Source organism: Ascaphus truei, chromosome 14 (genome assembly GCF_040206685.1).
Source record: "Ascaphus truei isolate aAscTru1 chromosome 14, aAscTru1.hap1, whole genome shotgun sequence".
Lineage (NCBI taxonomy): Eukaryota > Metazoa > Chordata > Amphibia > Anura > Ascaphidae > Ascaphus > Ascaphus truei.
The window spans coordinates 21698024-21717372 of NC_134496.1; the positions used below are offsets into that span (position 1 = coordinate 21698024).

Below are 19349 nucleotides of genomic sequence, written 5' to 3' on the forward strand. Positions count from 1 at the left end.
CAATGTCTCTCACCGCCTCCTCCCTGTCTGATGTCCTCCGTAGTCGGTGGGTGCTTGGCGTGGACTCTGCTCCATCGCGTCCGTCGGGGCTGTCCCTTGGGGACTTGAAGGAACGAGCCTGAGGAATGGGTTTGTCCCCAAAACGTTGCCCCCCTGTCTATCCCCATTTTTTGCCCATTGAGCCCCCCCTCTTTTTCCCTATTTGCTCTCCACTCCTTACCCCGTTTTTCCCCCTGTACTACCTATGTTTGCATTGTGTACTTTATATTATTGTGTGTGTGTGTTACATTACTCCGTGTATTTAACTTGTGTAGATATTAAACACTTTTTTTGATTTGGCATTTACCTACTGTACTCCTTAGATTTATTCCATTAGTCAGTGAGTGCTGGAACTATTATTACTGCTATGAATACAGTGTCTTACTGTCACGGGAGACTCCTGTGGTGGGTAGGATCTCGGTGGCCGGAACAGCACGAGCGTAGTAGGGGTCAAAAGCAGGGGTCCGAGGCAGGCGGCAGGTAGCGAAGTCAGGTACAAGCAGAGGTCCGAGGCAGGCGGCAGGTAGTGAAGTCAGGAAACAAGCAGAGGTCCGAGGCAGGCGGCAGGTAGCGAAGTCAGGTAACAAGCAGAGGTCGGCAACGAGGAGACTGGAACAGGACAGGGGAGCAAGGACAGGTCTGGGGGCAGGGACTGAGAACAGGAACAAACAGGGACAAGCCAGATTACCAGCAAGGGCTTTTACTGTGAACAGACTTCTATAATACAGGTACAGGTACAGAAACAGATCAGGAATCAGAAGCATGTGCATTAGGAGTCTGACTTCAAGCAAAGGCAAAAGCAACAGACAGGAAGCAAGCTATAAAGGACAGAGACAGGAGCAACAAGAAGACAGACAGACAGACAGACAGAGGAACCCAGAGCCAACAGAAGGCAGCAGCACACCCAGTGGACAAGGAAGCTATGGCTAGGCAGGAGGTCTAAGCGACCCTGACACTTACCCACAAAAGAGGAATCTGTAACTAATAATAATTAACTTATACGGCCGTGTCGAGGACAATGTAGAAAGGCATGGAAGATCCCCAAAAATAGAACATATTTTAAGAGTTACATGAAATCATAAGATAATCGCAGTGCGGTTTAGAAAGCAAATATGAATAATCTAAAAATAATATAGTAGTGTGTTTCTAGTGTAACTTTGCCAACAAAAAATCAAATGTATCAAAATGCAAATGACTTTGTTCACATGGGTCACAATGGGAACATATAAGGGCAGTTACAGCTCTCTCTCTCTCTCTCTCTCTCTCTCTCTCTCTCTCGTTACTATTGGAAAATCAGATTCTCTCCGGCTGTCCAAATGTAATGCTCCTGCTCCAGTCACATGTTCCCCGGCTCCCATCGGCATCAACTGTGATGTGTTCAGCTGCTCTCACGCCAGCTCAACAAGGACGTCCTCTGCTGCTACCGCCACCAGGATGTCTGCCGCTGATCCCACGATGTCGCCGTGGTCCTCCTCACCCTCCGCAGCGGTCTTCCTCACCCTCCGCTGGCTGCAAGTAAGAGGGAGCAGAATGGAAATTATCCTGCACCGGATCTTACCCGGCGCAGGTTCCAGCACCATGGTGCCAGGTCCAGGTAATTTCAGGGTATCTGAAAAAGTGCCGGGTAAGCCGGATACTGGGTAATTACCCGGTACTTCACTAGTCTCTACCCATAACTGTCTTCTTTCCACCCCTTTCACCTCTACTTCTCTTTTTCACCTTAAACCCGTTTCTCTCACTGCACCTTATCTGTGGAACTCCCTCACACTCTGTTTACACCAATCACCTTCTCTCCCCACCTGTAGGTCAAACCTTAAAACCCACCTTTTAAATGAAGCATCCCAATAGCCTAGACTCATAGCTACAGTCCCACACCCACAGTCACTCCCAACTATTGTGGCCAAACACTGCCATCTACTACACGAACCCACAGTCAATGCCAGGCACTGCCCTCTACTGCACTTATACCTTCACCTGCTGTCTTTGTAAGGAGTAGATCCTCAGAAGTCAGTTAAATGTTTATCGATACATTAAAGGGGTGAACATGGTGATAAGTAGTAATATATGTCCACTAAGGTGATTAGCTTTACGATACCCTCGCGTTAACCTGAAAACTATCAGCTCGCTACGCAAATCATATGCTAATAAGCCATTAATCTAACAACGCAGATCCAGAAAGCTCAGTTCATGCTAGCGCGTGGAAATAATGCTGTGATAATTAGGGCACCCCAAAGCTTTCCGTCACTCACATCCAGACCATCATTATCATAGGGTTATTTTAGGAAATAGCCACCTCCTATTTAACCTGAATTGATTTTTAGAAACTTTTAGATCCACTGATTGAGCCATCTGTGCTGAAGCAGGAATATCCTGAAAACCTGACCTGTTGGTGGCCCTTGAGGACTGAAGCTGGCCGCCTCCTGGTTTAAGGAATAGCCCCTTATCCTGTAGGTCACACGCAAGAACCCAAATCATCCACCATACAGATGTATTTGTGGAGCAAACTCAGACTTCCTCTAGAGGTAAGTCCGCGTTCTTAACTTTCAATATCAAATGTCACATTAAGTTTGGGATGATGACCCTTCCATGCTTTCTACCATAAATCTGCTTGAAGTATTACAGCAATCAAGACTTCACATTTCAATTAATATGCAGTCAGTGAAACTAAATAATGACATATAACATAGAGAATAATCAAACTGTCAAACTTTCAATTAGTCCCAGTCATAAATGCCAGTCTGAAAAAGAGTAATTGAATCTGAAAACATTCGTCGAAGGGACACTGCAACTGGAAGTATCTACATCAGTGATTTCCAACCTTTTTTTGTTTGGAGGAACCCTTGAAGTATTTCGAAAAATCTCGGGGAACCCCTATCTGGCTGACACATATTAGGTTCGACAGGGGTCAGTCACAACATTTCACACCTCATGAGCCACCTCTATTTCCCACGCTCTACCCTGGGTATTTCTCTCCCATCCATCTCACTAACTCTCCCCCTCTCCCCTCCCATGTATTTATCCCTTGCGTCTCACTCTTACTCCCTCTTTTCCTCACTCACTCCCTCCTGCCCCCTCTCTTCTCTCACTCGCCCCTACCTTCCGTCAATTACCCCACTCTCTCTCAATCCACCCTACAAAATACATACCAAAAAAAAACCACCCCCAGGGGGGTCTGTGGTCCATAGGAGGAACCCCTGGGACTGCTGCAAGGAGCCCCAGGGTTCCACGGAACCCTGGTTGGGAATTACTGATCTACATAGTCAACTCTATCCTGTCTGCAGGCCATATCCCTAAGACCTGGAAAACTGCCAGAGTTGTCCCAATCTTCAAAAGTGGGGACAAAAACACTGTCTCAAACTACAGGCCAATCTCACTTCTCCCAATTCTATCCAAAGTTATGGAAAAATGTGTCCACTCCCAATTAAGCGATTTCTACACCAAGACAAATTTCCCTAGCCAATTCCAGTCTGGGTTTCGTCCCAAACACTCCACCGTAACTACCCTGCTAAAAGTTTGCAATGAAATCCAGTGTGGAATGGAACGGGGGCAACTCACTGGTGCAGTATTCCTAGATTTTGCAAAGGCTTTTGACACAGTTGATCATGTTATCATGCTTAACAAACTCCAGAGCTCTGGAATAGGGAAACATGCTTTAAACTGGTTTCAGTCCTACCTATATGGAAGATCCCAACATGTGTCCATCTCAGGCTCTAACTCCAACCCCCTGGATATCACCTGTGGTGTACCGCAAGGCTCTGTTCTGGGGCCCCTACTCTTCTCAGTGTTCATTAATGATCTTCCCACAGCTTGTAAGGAAGCCTCATTACACATGTATGCAGATGACACAATCCTGTATGCACACAGCCATAGCCTCTCTGACCTTCAACACATACTTCAGTCTGACTTTTTGAGACTCGAAAACTGGATTTCCCAAAACAAACTGTTTTTAAACACTGACAAGACTGTAACAATGGTATTTGGGACCAAGACTAAATTTGTAAAGCTTCCAGTGACTGAGCTCCTGATTAGAACCAACGCTACCACCACCCTAACACCTGTCACTAGTTTTAAATACCTGGGCTTATGGTTTGACTCCCACTTAACATTCGGGATGCACATTGATACCCTGACAACCAAGACATTTGCCAAACTAGGGGTACTTTACAGGAACAAATCTTCCCTAAGTCTCCTGGTCAGAAAGCGTATTGCACAGCAGATGCTAATGCCAATTATTGACTATGGAGACATAGTATATGGCTCGGCTCCTCAAACCCACCTTAGCAAACTTGACAACCTCTACAATTCAATTTGTCGTTTTGTTCTCCAATGCAACTACAACACACATCACTGCGAAATGCTCAAAGAACTAGATTGGTCATCACTAGAGTCTAGGCGCAAAGTTCACCTTTCCTATCTCACCCTCAAATACTTTCTGGGCAAGCTACCCAGCTACCTGAACAAGCTCCTCACCCCTACCACATGCAGTACCTATCACCTGAGATCAGACTCCAAAAGACTATTCATGGTCCCAAGACTCAACAAAGTATCCGGACGTTCCTCCTTCTCCTTCCGTGCACCCCAAAACTGGAAAAACCTACCAGGGACTCTCATATCCACCACCAGCTTAAGTTCTTTCAAATCTAAGGCTGTCTCACACTTTAATCTGGTCTGTAACTGTTTCATACGCTCATAATATATATTTTCTTTAACTGTGCATGCAATGTCTTGTATATAATGTATACCTTGTTCATTTATGTAACTGTATTTGTAACCATGTATTATTTTGTTTTACTCTGTGCCCAGGACATACTTGAAAACGAGAGGTAACTCTCAATGTATTACTTCCTGGTAAAATATTTTATAAATAAATAAATAAATAAAATAGTGAGAGGCCGCCTGCAAGCAGACAAGTGGGAGGATTTAGACATGTGCAACTTTGTGGATGAATTAATTTTCCATTCACAGAGAGTGGCATCAAAATAAAGAGAGTTCAGGATGAATTAATACACACAGCACATACTAAAGTAACTGTCTATATCAGGAGTGGCCAACTCCAGTCCTCAAGGGCCACTGAAAGGCCACGGGGATTTGGTTCCCCTCCATAAAATGGTTGAACATTTTTAATATGTGCGTGGATAGGATGGGTAAGAATCTCTTGTAATAGGCATTGGTGAATCCGTGAGGACCAGGGGACTTAGAGAGTTTGAGCACCTTGACCGCCTCTTCTAGTTCCTCTGTTGAAATTTCAGCATTGAGGACTGCATTTTCCTCCTCTGTTAATGTAGGGAGGTTGCAACTATCTAAATATTTCTTTATAGATTCTGACGCTAATGGTTCAGGTCGGCTACTTTTAGATCTTAGGTTATATAGTTCGGTATAATATTTTGTAAACTCTGTTGCTATTTTGTTATCGCTATATTGTATCTCTCCAGATCTATTCTTGATCGCCGTAATTTGGGATCTCTTCTGTATTCCTCTTAGTCTTCTAGCCAAAAGTCTGTCCGCCTTGTTGCCCTTATCATAGTACTGCTGGTTTGTCCATCTAAGGGCTTTTTCTACATCCTCTAGTTGGGCTTGTTTCAGTTTTAACCGGGCTGTGGTTAAGGTTTTGTACGCTCTTTTTGAGGGGTTAATTTTATGAGCTTGTTCCAATGTGATAATGTTGTCTGTTAGTTCCTTAATCAATTTTTGTTTAACTTTCTTCCTATGGGACGCAATAGAGATAAATTTGCCTCTTATTGCCGTCTTATGGGCTTCCCAAAGGATTGCTGGAGATGAAACTGATCCTGAGTTGAAAAAGAAATAGTCCTTAAGTGAGGTTCTTATTTCTCTCTCTACCTCAGGATGGTTTAATAATGAGTCATTTAGTCTCCAGGAGCAGGATGTAGTTTTTTCGAATAGTACTGATAGGGTCAAGGTGATGGGAGCATGGGCTGACCAAGTGATTGGGCCAATATCTGATTTAGTGGAGGCTTCTAGGACATTTTTGGTTATTAGAAAGTAGTCTATATGAGAATAGGTCTGGTGAGGTGTTGAGTAAAAGGTGTAGTCCCTCTGGCCCTGATGCTGGGATCTCCATATGTCCATCAATGAGAATTCGTTCAGTATTCCCCTGAACCTTTTCCCGGTATGTTGGGAGTGGGCTGTACGGGGGTGACCTGCTATGGATGATCTGTCTTCAGAGGGGTTTAAGACCATGTTTAAGTCGCCACCCATCAACATTGATGACAGATACCCCGGGTCTATGCCCTCGAGAACTGTTTTTAGAAATTCGGTTTGGTTCTCATTAGGGGCATATACGTTAATTAGAGCAATTGCCGTACCTGCTAGGAGCCATATACCACCAAAAATCTACCCTCTGGGTCCATTTCTGTTTTGATATGATTAAATGGAGTGCCTTGTCGGATTAGTATGGCCACTCCCTGTTTTTTACTACTAAATGATGCGAAAAAGCACATTGGAAAAACTTTTTTGTATAAATTTGGGGGGTCTTGCGATGTGAAGTGGGTTTCCTGCAGGAAGATGATGTCTCCCCCTGATTTTTTCATGTCTTCGAGGGCCAATCTTTTTTTCCTGTTATTTTGTAGGCCTTTGACATTTAGCAATAATACCTTAAAGCTGCAGTTCAGTCTTTTTTTTTTTTTTTTAACATTTATTTTTTTACTTCAATAGTTTTATGTGTGCAATCTCTAATTACCTATAGAACTGTATAGCTGCCAGTCAATTCGTTCTCCATGTATTGATAGGTCGAAATTTGGTGACATATTAAAAGCTGGGATTTGTTTATATTCTGCTTGTCAGTCAGTGGAAGCTCATGAATATTCATGAGCAATCCTGCACTGACATGTGCTAGAGGGAGGGCAGGGCTGACAAAGGGGTGTGCCAGGGCTTGTGACAGGACATGAAGGGGCAGTGCCTTAGCAAATGGCTGTTAAAATAGAATACAAGAAAATTGGTCTTTCAACGTTGTTTTTTTAAAAACAGAAAATGCTAAAAGTATTTTTTCTTACTACAGAACTGATTTATTAAAAAAAACACACATGCAGGATATTGACTGAACTGCAGCTTTAATTGGAGCCGTAGTAGCCATTGGGTTTACTTGTGGCGTGAGACCTTAGGACCCCTCCTTTCCCATTTTGGGGAGTCTTGAGGCTGTACTTGTGGAGCTTACAGTGCCCCAGCAAACTCTTAGAGTGGGTGTATGTTCCTCGTGGAGCGATCCAGGTATACTGCGGTGACAGGATGAGTGGGAGGGGGAGAGGAGGTGGGGTGAGGATCCGCTGGGACAGTGTCAGCGGATTGCAGATAGAGGTGATTAGGTCCCTTCCGGGATCTAACAATAAGTCGCCAGGTCCCTGGGCGACCGGCATTTGGGCTGAAGTGCCCATCAGGGGTGGTTCCGGCGTCAACTACCGGAGGGCATCAGAGGGGTCCAGACCCTCTGATGCTTTTACTGAGCACTTTCCCCCCCTTTCTAGTGGTAGTATTTGGACTGTTCAGAGTGGTTTCTTTGTGAGGTAAGGGGAAGACTAGGGGGGGGGAGGGGGAGGGCGGGAGAGGGGGGGAGAGAGGGGACTATATTAGAACAGTTTTCATCCACAGCTATACACAACACATTATATGAACCCAGCAGTATTGTCCCTCATGATCCTTACAGTCATTTGTGTAACAGTTTTTGGTAACCGGGGGTGGGGAAAGGGTGGGAGGGGGGGGGAAGGGGAATAGATGGATTCTTGTCCACTGTAACTACTTTAACAACATTAACATTTATAACTGCAAAAACTGGTGTCACTCTCGGCCATAGTCTGATTTTGGGAACAATGTTTTTCTGAGGGTATAGCAGATGTATACTCACAGTCTATGTTCCTGACCGTCGCTTAGGCTCCTGGAGGGTCACCGGCTGTTTTAAGGAGGAACCTTCTTGTTCAGTGATAGAGGCCAAGCTTACAGGGGTAATGTACTTACATTTCCGCTGGGGTTCCCACCCGGTACCTGGGGTTGCCAGTCTCGGTGGCCATTCTCGATCCAAGCGGTCAATACCCCGATCCGGTTTGCCGTGGATGCTCGGCAAATGCCGCGTCAATGGGGGGGGGGGAGAAAGATAAAGGGGGCAACGGCTTCTTCTCTGCTGATCTCTCGCTCTTTATTTCGGTGGCCCCCGTCCCCCATCCCCCCACCCTGTGTCGGTAAGATCTGATCAGCTGTTCCAGGGCTTTAGTTGGCACTCGGTTGTGTCGATAGCTCTCTCCTCTTCTTTCTTTAGCGCTGCGGGGTACTCCGGGGTGCTGACATCTGTAGATCTGGAAGCGGTGGAGGTCAGGCTTCTTTACCGGTGGTTGTGCAGCTTCCTTCCTCAATGCCTGTTTTGTAGAGCCTCTGCGGTCTTGTTCTTTTGCCTCCTTCTTGCTGCGGCTGGATTTCTCTGTGCTCACAGGGTTTCTTCCGTCAACGTGACTGGGCCTTCTCGAGCACACAACTGGGAACTGAAAACAGGGTCATACAGGTGAGATAAACTTTCTTTATTTTCTTTGCTGTTTTTGGCCTGCCAATCGTTCCGAGGCCCTGATCGGGGGCTCCTCAGTCTCTTGGCCATGGGAGTTGGGGATGTCCGAGTTCCACGTTGAGGGGGTGGACAGGCCCACCGCCTTGGCTAGACGGGTCATCTCTGCGGGGTTTCTAATGGCGTGGAACTTTCCGTTTCTGTTCACAATTAGTTTAAATGGAAATCCCCATTTATATTTAATGCCGTTCTCTCTCAGCATTGTGGTCAGCGTCTTCAGCTCTTTCCTTCTGTTAACCGTGATCTTTGCCAGGTCGTTGTAGACCTGCAGATGGTCATCTTGGAACGTGAGGGGTTCTTTCGTCCTGCAGGCCACCATTAGTTTTTCTTTGATCGTATATCTGTGCAGGCGGACTATGACGTCTCTGGTTCTATTTGGGTCGTCTGATCTCGGTCCAAGGGCCCGGTGGGCTCTGTCCATTTCTAGATCCTTTGTATCTAGGCCCTCGCACAATGAGGAAAAGAAATCTAGGAGGTAGGGTTGCAGCTGGTCAGGCAGGATAGCTTCAGGTATTCCGCGTATCCTGATATTCTGCCGCCTGTCGTGGTTCTCTTGATCCTTCAGGCTGTCTTTTCAGCTGCTGATCTCCTGACCCAGTCTAAATATTTCGTCGCCCGCTGCTGTCTGCGCCTGCAGGGTCTCCTCCATCTTAGTTTCCAGGGCGGAGGTGCGCTCAGTTAGACCTGTGATATCTTGTCTAAGCTCCGTTATGGCTGCTTTCAGGTCGTATTGGATTGAGACATGCAGTTTGTCCAGCATGGATGTCATCAGCTCCTGCATGTATTCCCTGGTGAGGGTTGCTTCTGGGCTTTGTATTATCTCTCCCCGGTCTCGGTCTGCGGCCTGCTGTTTTGAGCCGCGTGCGCTCGTTGTTCCGGCGCCATCTTGGATTTTCGGAGCTGTTTCTGTGCTCTTTTGCGGTGGGGAAAAAAACCTTGTTACCCCTTGAGCTGGCTTCGCTTTTTCTTTGCTAGCCATGCCTGCTTATTTGATCCATTAGAGTCAACGCTTTTGGGGCCAAAAATTGGGGGGGAAGGCGCTTTTAGATAAGTTTATTTGCTAGGGTCGGTGGAGCTCTCCTCTCACACGACCCTCCTCATTGGCGTCCTGGACACACCGGAATAAACCCTTTTAAAGTACTTGTGAGCCTCCTCCTGGTTTTTGGAAGTGCACTGCCTTTTTTGCCTTTTTCCTTACCCTTAAAAGTTCCATGGAATTTAACAAAGAAATTAACATTTTTTAATCGTACCTTAAATTTCACCAGATGAATAAGTCTCCTGAAAAATGGGTTTTACAGGAGGAGAGATTTCTTTTATTAGAGTCCCAAATTACTTATATACCACCCCAAACCTTTCTTTAGACCAGGGGTGCTCAACTCCGGTTCCCAAGACCACCCTTTACCCCCCCAACAGTTCAGGTTTTCAGGATATCCCTGCTTCAGCACAGGTGACAATGACTGAGCCACTGATTGAGCCACCTGTGCTGACCCAGGGTATATCCTGAACCCCAGACCAGTTGGGGGGTCTTGAGAACTCCTGTATTAGACAACACATGGCGGGATTCCCGTGCACAAAACTGAACACAACAAGACACTTGGAAAGTATGTGAATACTTTGAATATACTTTGCATATCCAAATTAGCATTTTACCAAGGTATCTCAGGTATATATATATATATATATATATATACACATATATATATAAAATCATAAAATATGCATTAACATGTATGAGTGTATGCTGTTAATCTTCTGTAAACTTACCATATTTGACTAATTTTAAACTGTAAATGTGTATTGTTCTTGAGAAGATTTATTCAGGTTGAATTTGATCCAAAAGGGCTTTCAAACAAACAAAGCATGTATTGATATTACACAGTAACAAACAGAACAACTGAATGATTATTCAGCAGACTTGATAGAATTCTTAATTAAAATGCATGTACTGGACCATATGTCAAGTAGAAACTTTAGTTTATTCAATACACATTAATTAGAACTCTTTTTATTTACTAAAAGTCTTCCTTTTTTTAATTACAATTCAGGGAAAGGATTTTTATCCAATTGCATGTTAACTCATACTAGCTTCACTTATTTTAAACCTAGTGAGATTAGGTTGTTGACGTTCACATATGTTTTGACTCTCCACTGCCCAAATTAGTATCAGTTAGTGATCGACTCCACTGGGGTTTCACATCTGTTCTAGCAGCTGCTTACATTTTGCCATCCAATCCATTGGCTTTGGGACATTATATTTACACCGAGATCTAAATGAAGGTCTTGCAGCTCACCCATACAGTACAGTACCCATACAGTAGTAGGAACCCCATCCAAAATACTTAATTTATTTACTTTATGGAGGTGACGAAACATCATAAATATCTCATTTCTGATTACGAGAGAAGGCAAATATTAAGGGTGTGAGGATTGGACCCTCAGAATAAAGTCGGAGTTTATGCTGATGATATATTGTACTACTAACTCTTCAAAAATCTTTCAACTCATTTCCTAATCCAGGGGTGGCCAAGTCCAGTGTCAGAGGGCCACCAACAGGTCGGGTTTTAAGGATATCCCTGCTTCAGCACAGGTGGCTCAATCAGGGGCTCAGTCGAATACTGAGCCCCTGATTGAGCCACCTGTGCAGAAGCAGGGACTGATTGAGCCACCTACGCTGAAGCAGGGACTGATTGAGCACCTATGCTGAAGCAGGGATATCCTGAAAACCTGACCTGTAGGGGCCATGTAATGTATGTAAATGGAAAGAATGTCATGTAAATGGAAATAAGTATGATTGTATTAACAACCCGACCAATCAGAGCATACCTTGGTATCTTAATAACAACATCTTACAACACTTTGTATTCTGCCAATTATAATAACCGAAGGGCAGCCAAAGGGTGTCGCCATTTGCTGATGTTTGGTAATGTTACACCTGGTCTATTGCATTCTGGACCCCACCAACCCTCTCGTCCCCTCTACCCAATGTTTCATCTTACACTGCCAATAGATTGTAAGCTCCTTGGGGCAGGGCCTCTTCTAACAACACATTACAGGCCTATCCTACCTCTCCTAACACAACACATTGCAGCCTATCTTACCTCTCCTAACACAGCAGATTACAGGCCTATCCTTTTCTCTCCTAACACAGCACATTGCAGGCCTATCCTACCTCTCCTAACAAAGCACATTACAGGCCTATCCTACCTCTCCTAACACAGCACATTGCAGGTCTATCCTACCTCTTCTAACACAGCACATTGCAGGCCAATCCTACCTCTCTTAACACAGCACATTGAAGCCTATCCTACCTCTCATAACACAGCACATTGCAGCCTATCCTACCTCTCATAACACAGCACATTGCAGCCTATCCTACCTCTCCTAACACAGCACATTGCAGCCTATCCTATCTCTCCTAACACAGCACATTGCAGGTCTATCCTACCTTTCCTAACACAGCACATTGCAGCCTATCCTACTGTACCTCTCATAACACAGCACATTGCAGGCCTATTCTACCTCTCCAAACACAACACATTGCAGGTCTATCCTACCTCTCCTAACAGCACATTGCAGGTCTATCCTACCTTTCCTAACACAGCACATTGCAGGCCTATCCTACCTCTCCTAACATAGCACATTGCAGGCCTATCCTACCTCTACTAACACAGCACATTACAGGTCTATCCTACCTCTCCTAACACAGCACATTGCAGGTCTATCCTACCTCTCCTAACACAGCACATTGCAGGCCTATCCTACCTCTCCTAATACAGCACATTGCACGCCTATCCTACCTCTTCTAGCACAATTGTAATCCTGCCTGTAAATGTTACTTATGCCCATAATCATATCTCTAACTGTCCGTGAAATGTCTGTAAATTGAATATATAACCTCTGTTTATTTAATGCAACCCATGTATTATTATAACTCTGGCTTTTCCTGTCTGACTCTTGTGTAGCAAAATAATTGAATTTAATTTGAGTTGTTCTCAAACTGACAGTATAGTGTTACGATTCCCCCTTACGTGGAGGCATATTTTTACTTAAAACATAAACGACGATGTGCTAAGAACCCTAAAACTGGTGGCGTGTCACAATATATATATATCCCATGCCCCATACTCTGTGGAGCCGATCATGCAATGGAACTCACGAGTTTCTATTTTCAAGGTTAACACATTAACCAGCATGACAAGCTTCCCTTTCACATGACAATTTTTTTGTTCCTACAAAGTCTTCCTTCATTAAACAGTATACTATAAGAATATCAGCATATTGAAAACAAATTGAAGTCAAACGAATATTCTTGTTTGCCGTGACATTGTTTCAATATTCAACTATGTCTAACACTGTTTAATGGAAGAAAATAACACATTCTTTCAGATTGAAGAATGATTCTTGTGCCTTCTGTCTGATTTTACTAATGCATAGTAATGCACCCATTAGTTTAATGATTAATGGGGGAAATATTTTACAGTTAGGCCACTGGTTTCATTCAGTTCTATTAATCACACTTAATGTAATGGTTGCACAATTTAATTGACACATTACACATTCAGAAGAAACAAATTTCGCTCAACTATTTGTGCAACTAAAACGCCACAAACCGAAATTATAACCGGGTCAGAAAAAGCATTAGTTCATAAATTCCAATTAGTGCCTTTTCAGTGATTGCCTAATAACGTTTACTAATGCATAATTGAATAGTAGGGATTAAAAACAGACACTGTGGGTAGATTTAATAATTCATGCCTCCCACAACGGTGATCATGGCTGACAATTTCATCTAACAAGTACAATTAGATCTGCTTCCCTCTGCACTTCTCCGCCTTCCTTCCTCCGCGTGGAAAGCGTGGTCCTCAGCTGATTAATATGCGTGCACCTCATTGACTAAAAGATGTCTTTTAATAATTGCACAAAGAATTACTTCAATTCCATTCTTTATCATTGTTGCTAAATGGGTGCCTCCTTGCTCAAAGCACCAATGATTCTGTTAAAGTTTTAGGGTAGATACTGTGTATAGGTATTGTACTGTGTGTTTTTGTCACATTGGAAGTAGCTTTGGGCATTTTTGTTTTTTGTTGTATACATTTAGCCACGCCCACTAGCACTCCTTTTGACACTTATATGCATATATATATTATGTGGTAATGGTTGGGGTTTCTCAGAGCTTGTATTTTGTTAACTGTGTGCAGCTGTCTCAGGTGCTTATGGGAGGGTAGTGGCCCCTACCCCCAAGGTTTACGCTCACCCCACCCCACTTTCCAGGTTGGCAGGTTAGTTTCATTTTGCCAGGTTACGACAGATCCTGTGCGATCATTCTTCCTGTAATTATACAGGTAAATAAGAATTTTAACCCAGGTGAGTGTTAGGACCTGCTACGGCCATGCCTTGTGGCAGCAGGCTTAAGACGCTTTGGCCAAAGGGTTAAACTAAATGACCCTTTTTCAAGAGATATATAGTTACATAGTTACATAGTAGATGAGGTTGAAAAAAGACGTACATCCATCAAGTTCAACTTATGCTAAATTTAGACAACAGATACTTTATCCTATATCTATACTTACTTATTGATCCAGAGGAAGGGAAACAAAAACCCCATTAAGGGGAAAAATGAATTCCTTCCTGACTCCAAGAATTGGCAATCGGATTAATCCCTGGATCAACATCCTTCCCATGTATACTTATTTGGTATATCCCTGTATACCTTTCCCATCTAAAAAGATGTCCAACCTTTTTTTTGAACAAATCTATTGTATCTGCCATCACAGTCTCCATGGGTAATGAATTCCACATTTTAACTGCCCTTACGGTAAAGAACCCTTTCCTTTGTTGCTTGGGAAATTTCCTTTCCTCCAACCTTAAGGGATGGCCCCGAGTCCTTTGTACTGCCCTTGGGAAGAATAGTTCTTTTGAAAGCTCCTTGAATTGTCCCTGAATATATTTGTATATAGTTATCATATCCCCTCTTAGACGCCTCTTTTCTAATGTAAATAAATCTAATTTAGCTAGCCTCTCCTAATAAGTTAGATTGTCCATCCCCTTTATTAATTTGGTGGCTCTTCTCTGCACTCTCTCTAGTTCCATAATGTCTTTTCTCAGGATTGGTGCCCAAAATTGTACTCCATATTCAAGTATGAACAAGATGCCCACCATACAAAGTAAAACATGTGCCAAATGTAAGTCCATGAAAATGCCATGTGGCACCAACTGGGCATGGGAAAACGTTTCATCAGTCTAAGCGAACTTTGCGAATTTCACCGTTTTTAGCTCTGCAGAGAAAGTTTGCTTTGACTCAAAAGTTTGCAACCACTTTGCTTAATGCTAAAGAGTCCACTGGAATTACATCTTCCTTTCATTTTGGTTCATTTTGAAATTCGATCGAACAAAGGGGAGAGGGGGGTGAAGAAGTGGGACAGAAGTGTCAGGAATCGGCATTCTTCTCGCTTCCCACACAAAGCACCCCCTCCCCGCAGGGAGCCCCTGGACACACAAAACAATCCTGCCTTACCGGCCTCCACGGCTCCTCGCCCCTGCCGCCGTCGCGGGATCACTCCCCTCGGCGATTCCTCTACTCAGCGCCGGGCGCGTCTACGCCCTCCTACATGCACGCCAGCCCCAGACGTTATGTGCATGCATTCTCAGCTTACAGAGCACACGCCTAACAGAGCACTTTTAACCTCTGCTTCTGCAGTGAGGTGTCGCCCCCAAGCATCACACAGTTCAATGCAAAGCAATGATTACACTCAGCTGGGCTGTAACACCTCTCTCCTATCAGGGAGGACTCCTTGCAGTCCTCCAGGCCTGCCCCCTTTTCCCATTGGCCTGCCCAGCTTTATTATGCCTGTGCTTCCCATCACTCGTCGCTCGACACAGTTCTGTATGGAAGCATTTGACTATTCTCTCAGTGACTCCTCAGGTATTGACGCGGATTGGACGACTACCCCCTCTGGCTCTCGACTTTGGCTCTACTTGGACTTTGTGACTTCTGGCATCCCTGATCTTGGCAACGGCAATAACCACTCCTTCTCTACTACCGGTACCGGCAAGTATTGTCTTCACTACTATACCTGGCCTGGCAACAAATACACCACACTCTGGACACGCTCCCTTTGCTGCGGGTGCGTGTATCCCTACGTCCCACCTCAGCACAGGGGATGGGTCTGGTCTGCGGGCAGCACCGGCGTAACAAGAAGAAAGGGGGGAGAAGGGGGCAGGGCAAAGGGAGAAGAGGCAGAGCATGGGGGAAGGGAGGGAGAGGAAATAGAGAAGAGGTAAATAGATGGGAAGAGGGGAGGGAGATTAGAAGAGGAGGGAAAGGAGAAGGTGTGGGAGAGGAGAAGAGGGGTAGGAGAAGGGCAGGTGAGAAGTGGGGGAGACACTTGCCTTCTCCGTGCAAGAGAATGCTGTGCTGAAACTGCTCCCCTCTGTACAGCTGAGGAGGGCGAGGAGAGGGGTCGGGGTCACACAGCCAGAACCCACCAGCAGAAGCAGTCTAGCATTCTGTGCTGCTGTTAGGAGCAGGCCTGCACAGGCGGCTCTGCGGGAGAAAGCTGCACATGTGTTACACGTGTGGCTTAGGTATGGGGAGCAAGACCAAGTGATGGTCAATGGCATCTCAGCCAGTCTCACCACTCCACCCCTCTAACACCAGCTAGCTCTGATTGGTCGGATTGTTAATACAATCAGTAATAGATTTTTGCAGGCAACTTTTCTTTTAGCGACCCCCCCTTGTGCGCACCTCCCGAACTCCTAGGGGTGGGAATCACTGCCATGGGAAGATCTTGATAGTTTATAAGAAGGCTAAACAGAATTTAGATAAGGACTTACACTCCTCCCTTATTCCAATAAAGGAGTCAGACTATGGGCAAAACCGGCATTATATTTAAAGGGGCATTAGTCCTGCCCCAGTAATGCCAGTAAGTGATTTGAAATGGGATTACTGTTGTGATTCCCTCCCGCAGTACTTCTTGTAGACCTGTAGGGGCGCACAAAGGAGTCAGGTTCAGGCCCAGAACTGGTAAGAACTAGAACAGTTCATGAGCACAGCTGCTATCTAAGTTTGGGTTAAAAAATTAAAAACACCCAGTCAGACAGTTCTTATCAACTTTCTGCTTACAGGTCAGCAGCTGAGCTTGCTCATGCCGGTGACGTCACCAGCTCTCCAAGCATGAGCGATGAGCTGCCCTGCAATAATTTTAGAGCAGGAGCGGGGGGCGTGGCTATTAAGTGAGGAGGCATGTCATTGTCTGGATTGGGGCTGTGTCTCTGTGTGTGTCTCCTCTCTCTCCTCCCCCCCTGCTCTCTCTCCCAGCCCCCTGCGCTCTCTCCCTCCCCCTCCGTCCCCCTTCTCTCCTCCCCCTTGCCCTCTTGCTCCCGCCCCTCCGCGCTCTTTCTCCCCCGACCCCCACTCTCTCTCTCCCCCGGCCCCCCTCTGTCTCTCTCTCCGCCTCTCTCTCTCTCTCCCTTACCCTCTCCCACCTCTCACCCTGCCCCCTTCTCTCCTTCCCCCCTTCACCTATATTCGCGCAGCCACCTCCCCCCTCCTTCCACCTCTCTCCGCTCAGCCTACACTGCCTCTCTCTCTCCATTGGTCAGACCTCGAAAGACTCTTTCCCTTGTCTCCCCAAGCACCAAGCTTGGGAGAGCGTGCATACCCGCGCATGAGCACGGGCGCGCCGCGTGAGCGTGGCCGGGATGATGAAGATTGAAAGAGGTAACCGCACCAAGCGTGGTCAGCGCCAGCTTGGACTCAGCCTTAGTAATCAGCCTTAGTACTATTTGCCCCCTGTCTTGTTTGTACCATAGCCTTTTACTTGTAGCTCTGTACACTTTGCAGACTCCATTTTGTTTTCCCAGTTTTTGTTTTCCTTTAATGTAACAATAAAGTTTTTATGTATTTCGGCCTCCTGTCTTTTATTTATTTATTTTAGTTATAAAGTGTTTTACCAGGAAGTAATACATTGAGAGTTACCTCTCGTTTTCAAGTATGTCCTGGACACAGAGTTAAGACAAATAATACATGGTTACAAACACAGTTACATTAACCCACGCCCCTCCCCCCCCCGCCCTTCCACTCCATGCCCCCTGCCCTTCCACACCCGGGCAACACTGGGTATATCAGCTAGTACATTATATACAAGACATTGCATGCATAGTAAGAGATAATATATGTTACTAGCTGATATACCCGGCGTTGCCCGGAGGCAGGGAGGGGGTGTGTGAAAGGCAGGGGGGGGGGCGTGAAAGGCAGGGGGGGCGTGAAAGGCATGGGGGGGCATGAAAGGCAGGGGGTGGGGGCATGAAAGGCAGGGGGTGGGGGCATGAAAGGCAGGAGGGGGGGCGTGAAAGGCAGGAGGGGGGCGTGAAAGGCAGGGGGGGGCGTGAAAGGCAGGGGGGGGGGCGTGAAAGGCGCGGGGGGCGTTAAAGGCAGGGGGGGCGTGAAAGGCGCAAGGGGCGTTAAAGGCAGGGGGGGCGTGAAAGGCGGGGGGCGTGAAAGGCGGGGGGGCGTGAAAGGCGGGGGGGCGTGAAAGGCAGGGGGGCATCAAAGGCAGGGGGGGCGTGAAAGGCAGGGGGGGGCGTGAAAGGCAGGGGGGGGGCGTGAAAGGCGGGCGGGGCGTGAAAGCCAGGGGGGGGCGTGAAAGGCAGGGGGGCGTGAAAGGCGGGGGGGCGTGAAAGGCAGGGGGGGAGGCGTGAAAGGCGGGGGGGACGCGTGAAAGGCAGGGGGGCGTGAAAAGCAGGAGGGGCGTGAAAGGCAGGGGGGGCGTGAAAGGCAGGGTGGGGCGTCAAAGGCAGGGGGGCATCAAAGGCAAGGGGGGGCGTCAAAGGCAGGGTGGGGCGTCAAAGGCAGGGGGGGAGCGTCAAAGGCAGGGGGGGCGTCAAAGGCAGGGGGGGGCGTCAAAGGCAGGGGGGGGCGTCAAAAGGCAGGGGGGGCGTCAAAGGCAGGGGGGGGGCGTCAAAGGCAGGGGGGGGCATCAAAGGCATGGATACCTCCCCCTGCATTTCCTCACCTGCCAGCATGCCGCGCTCCTCGGGCTGCCAATGGTTGTCTCCCCCCTCGTGGCCTCCGCCGACTCCCGGTGGCACAAAGGAGGTATTAACTCCCTGCCGCCCTCCTCCTGCTCCTCGGGGATGTTGAGCCGTAGAGAGCGTGCTCTGGGAGGTGGGGGGAAGTGGGAGAGTGGGAGAACGACACACACACGAAACACACGCGACACCTACCTCTACTTCCGGCCGCCGCCATCTTTTCACTCGGTGCCGCGAGGGAGAAAGGGGGTCCTTCCGGGAGCCGCCATCTTAGGCGCCGCGAGGCAGCTGCAGCCTGCCTGGCCACTGCCTGTTCCCCCGCCGGGGAGGGAGGTGAGTGGAGCGCCGGGAGGGAGGTGAGTGGAGCGCCAAGAGGGAGGTGAGTGGAGCGCCAGGAGGGAGGGAGGTGAGTGGGGCACCGGGAGGGAGGTGAGTGGAGCGCGGGGGGTGAGTGGAGCGCCGGGAGGGAGAGATGAGCGCTGGGGAGGGAGAGGTGAGTGCCAGGGAGGGAGAGATAGGTGAGCGTCGGGGAGGGAGAGAGAGATGAGCGCTGGGGAGGGAGAGAGAGGTGTGTGTGTGTGTGTATGTCTGGCCGAGGGGGAAGAGAGTGGCAGTTGGGTGACGTCAGACCCACCAATCTGATTGGCCAGAGGCTGAGGACCAATCAGATTCACCGCAGATAGCACTAACCTTTCGATTTTATATATTAAGATATGTATAT

The 19349-nt window shown here is 47.0% G+C and overlaps 1 long non-coding RNA gene across 1 annotated transcript in view; it reads right to left on the reverse strand.

Annotated features, from left to right (window-relative positions):
- Positions 1-723: 723 nt before the first annotated feature.
- Positions 724-19349, reverse strand: part of LOC142465383 (uncharacterized) — a 151137-nt gene continuing 132511 nt past the window's right edge. Inside the window, exon 4 of the long non-coding RNA XR_012787861.1 lies at positions 724-1548. This is a non-coding gene — a long non-coding RNA (uncharacterized LOC142465383). The remainder of the gene's footprint in view (positions 1549-19349) is intronic.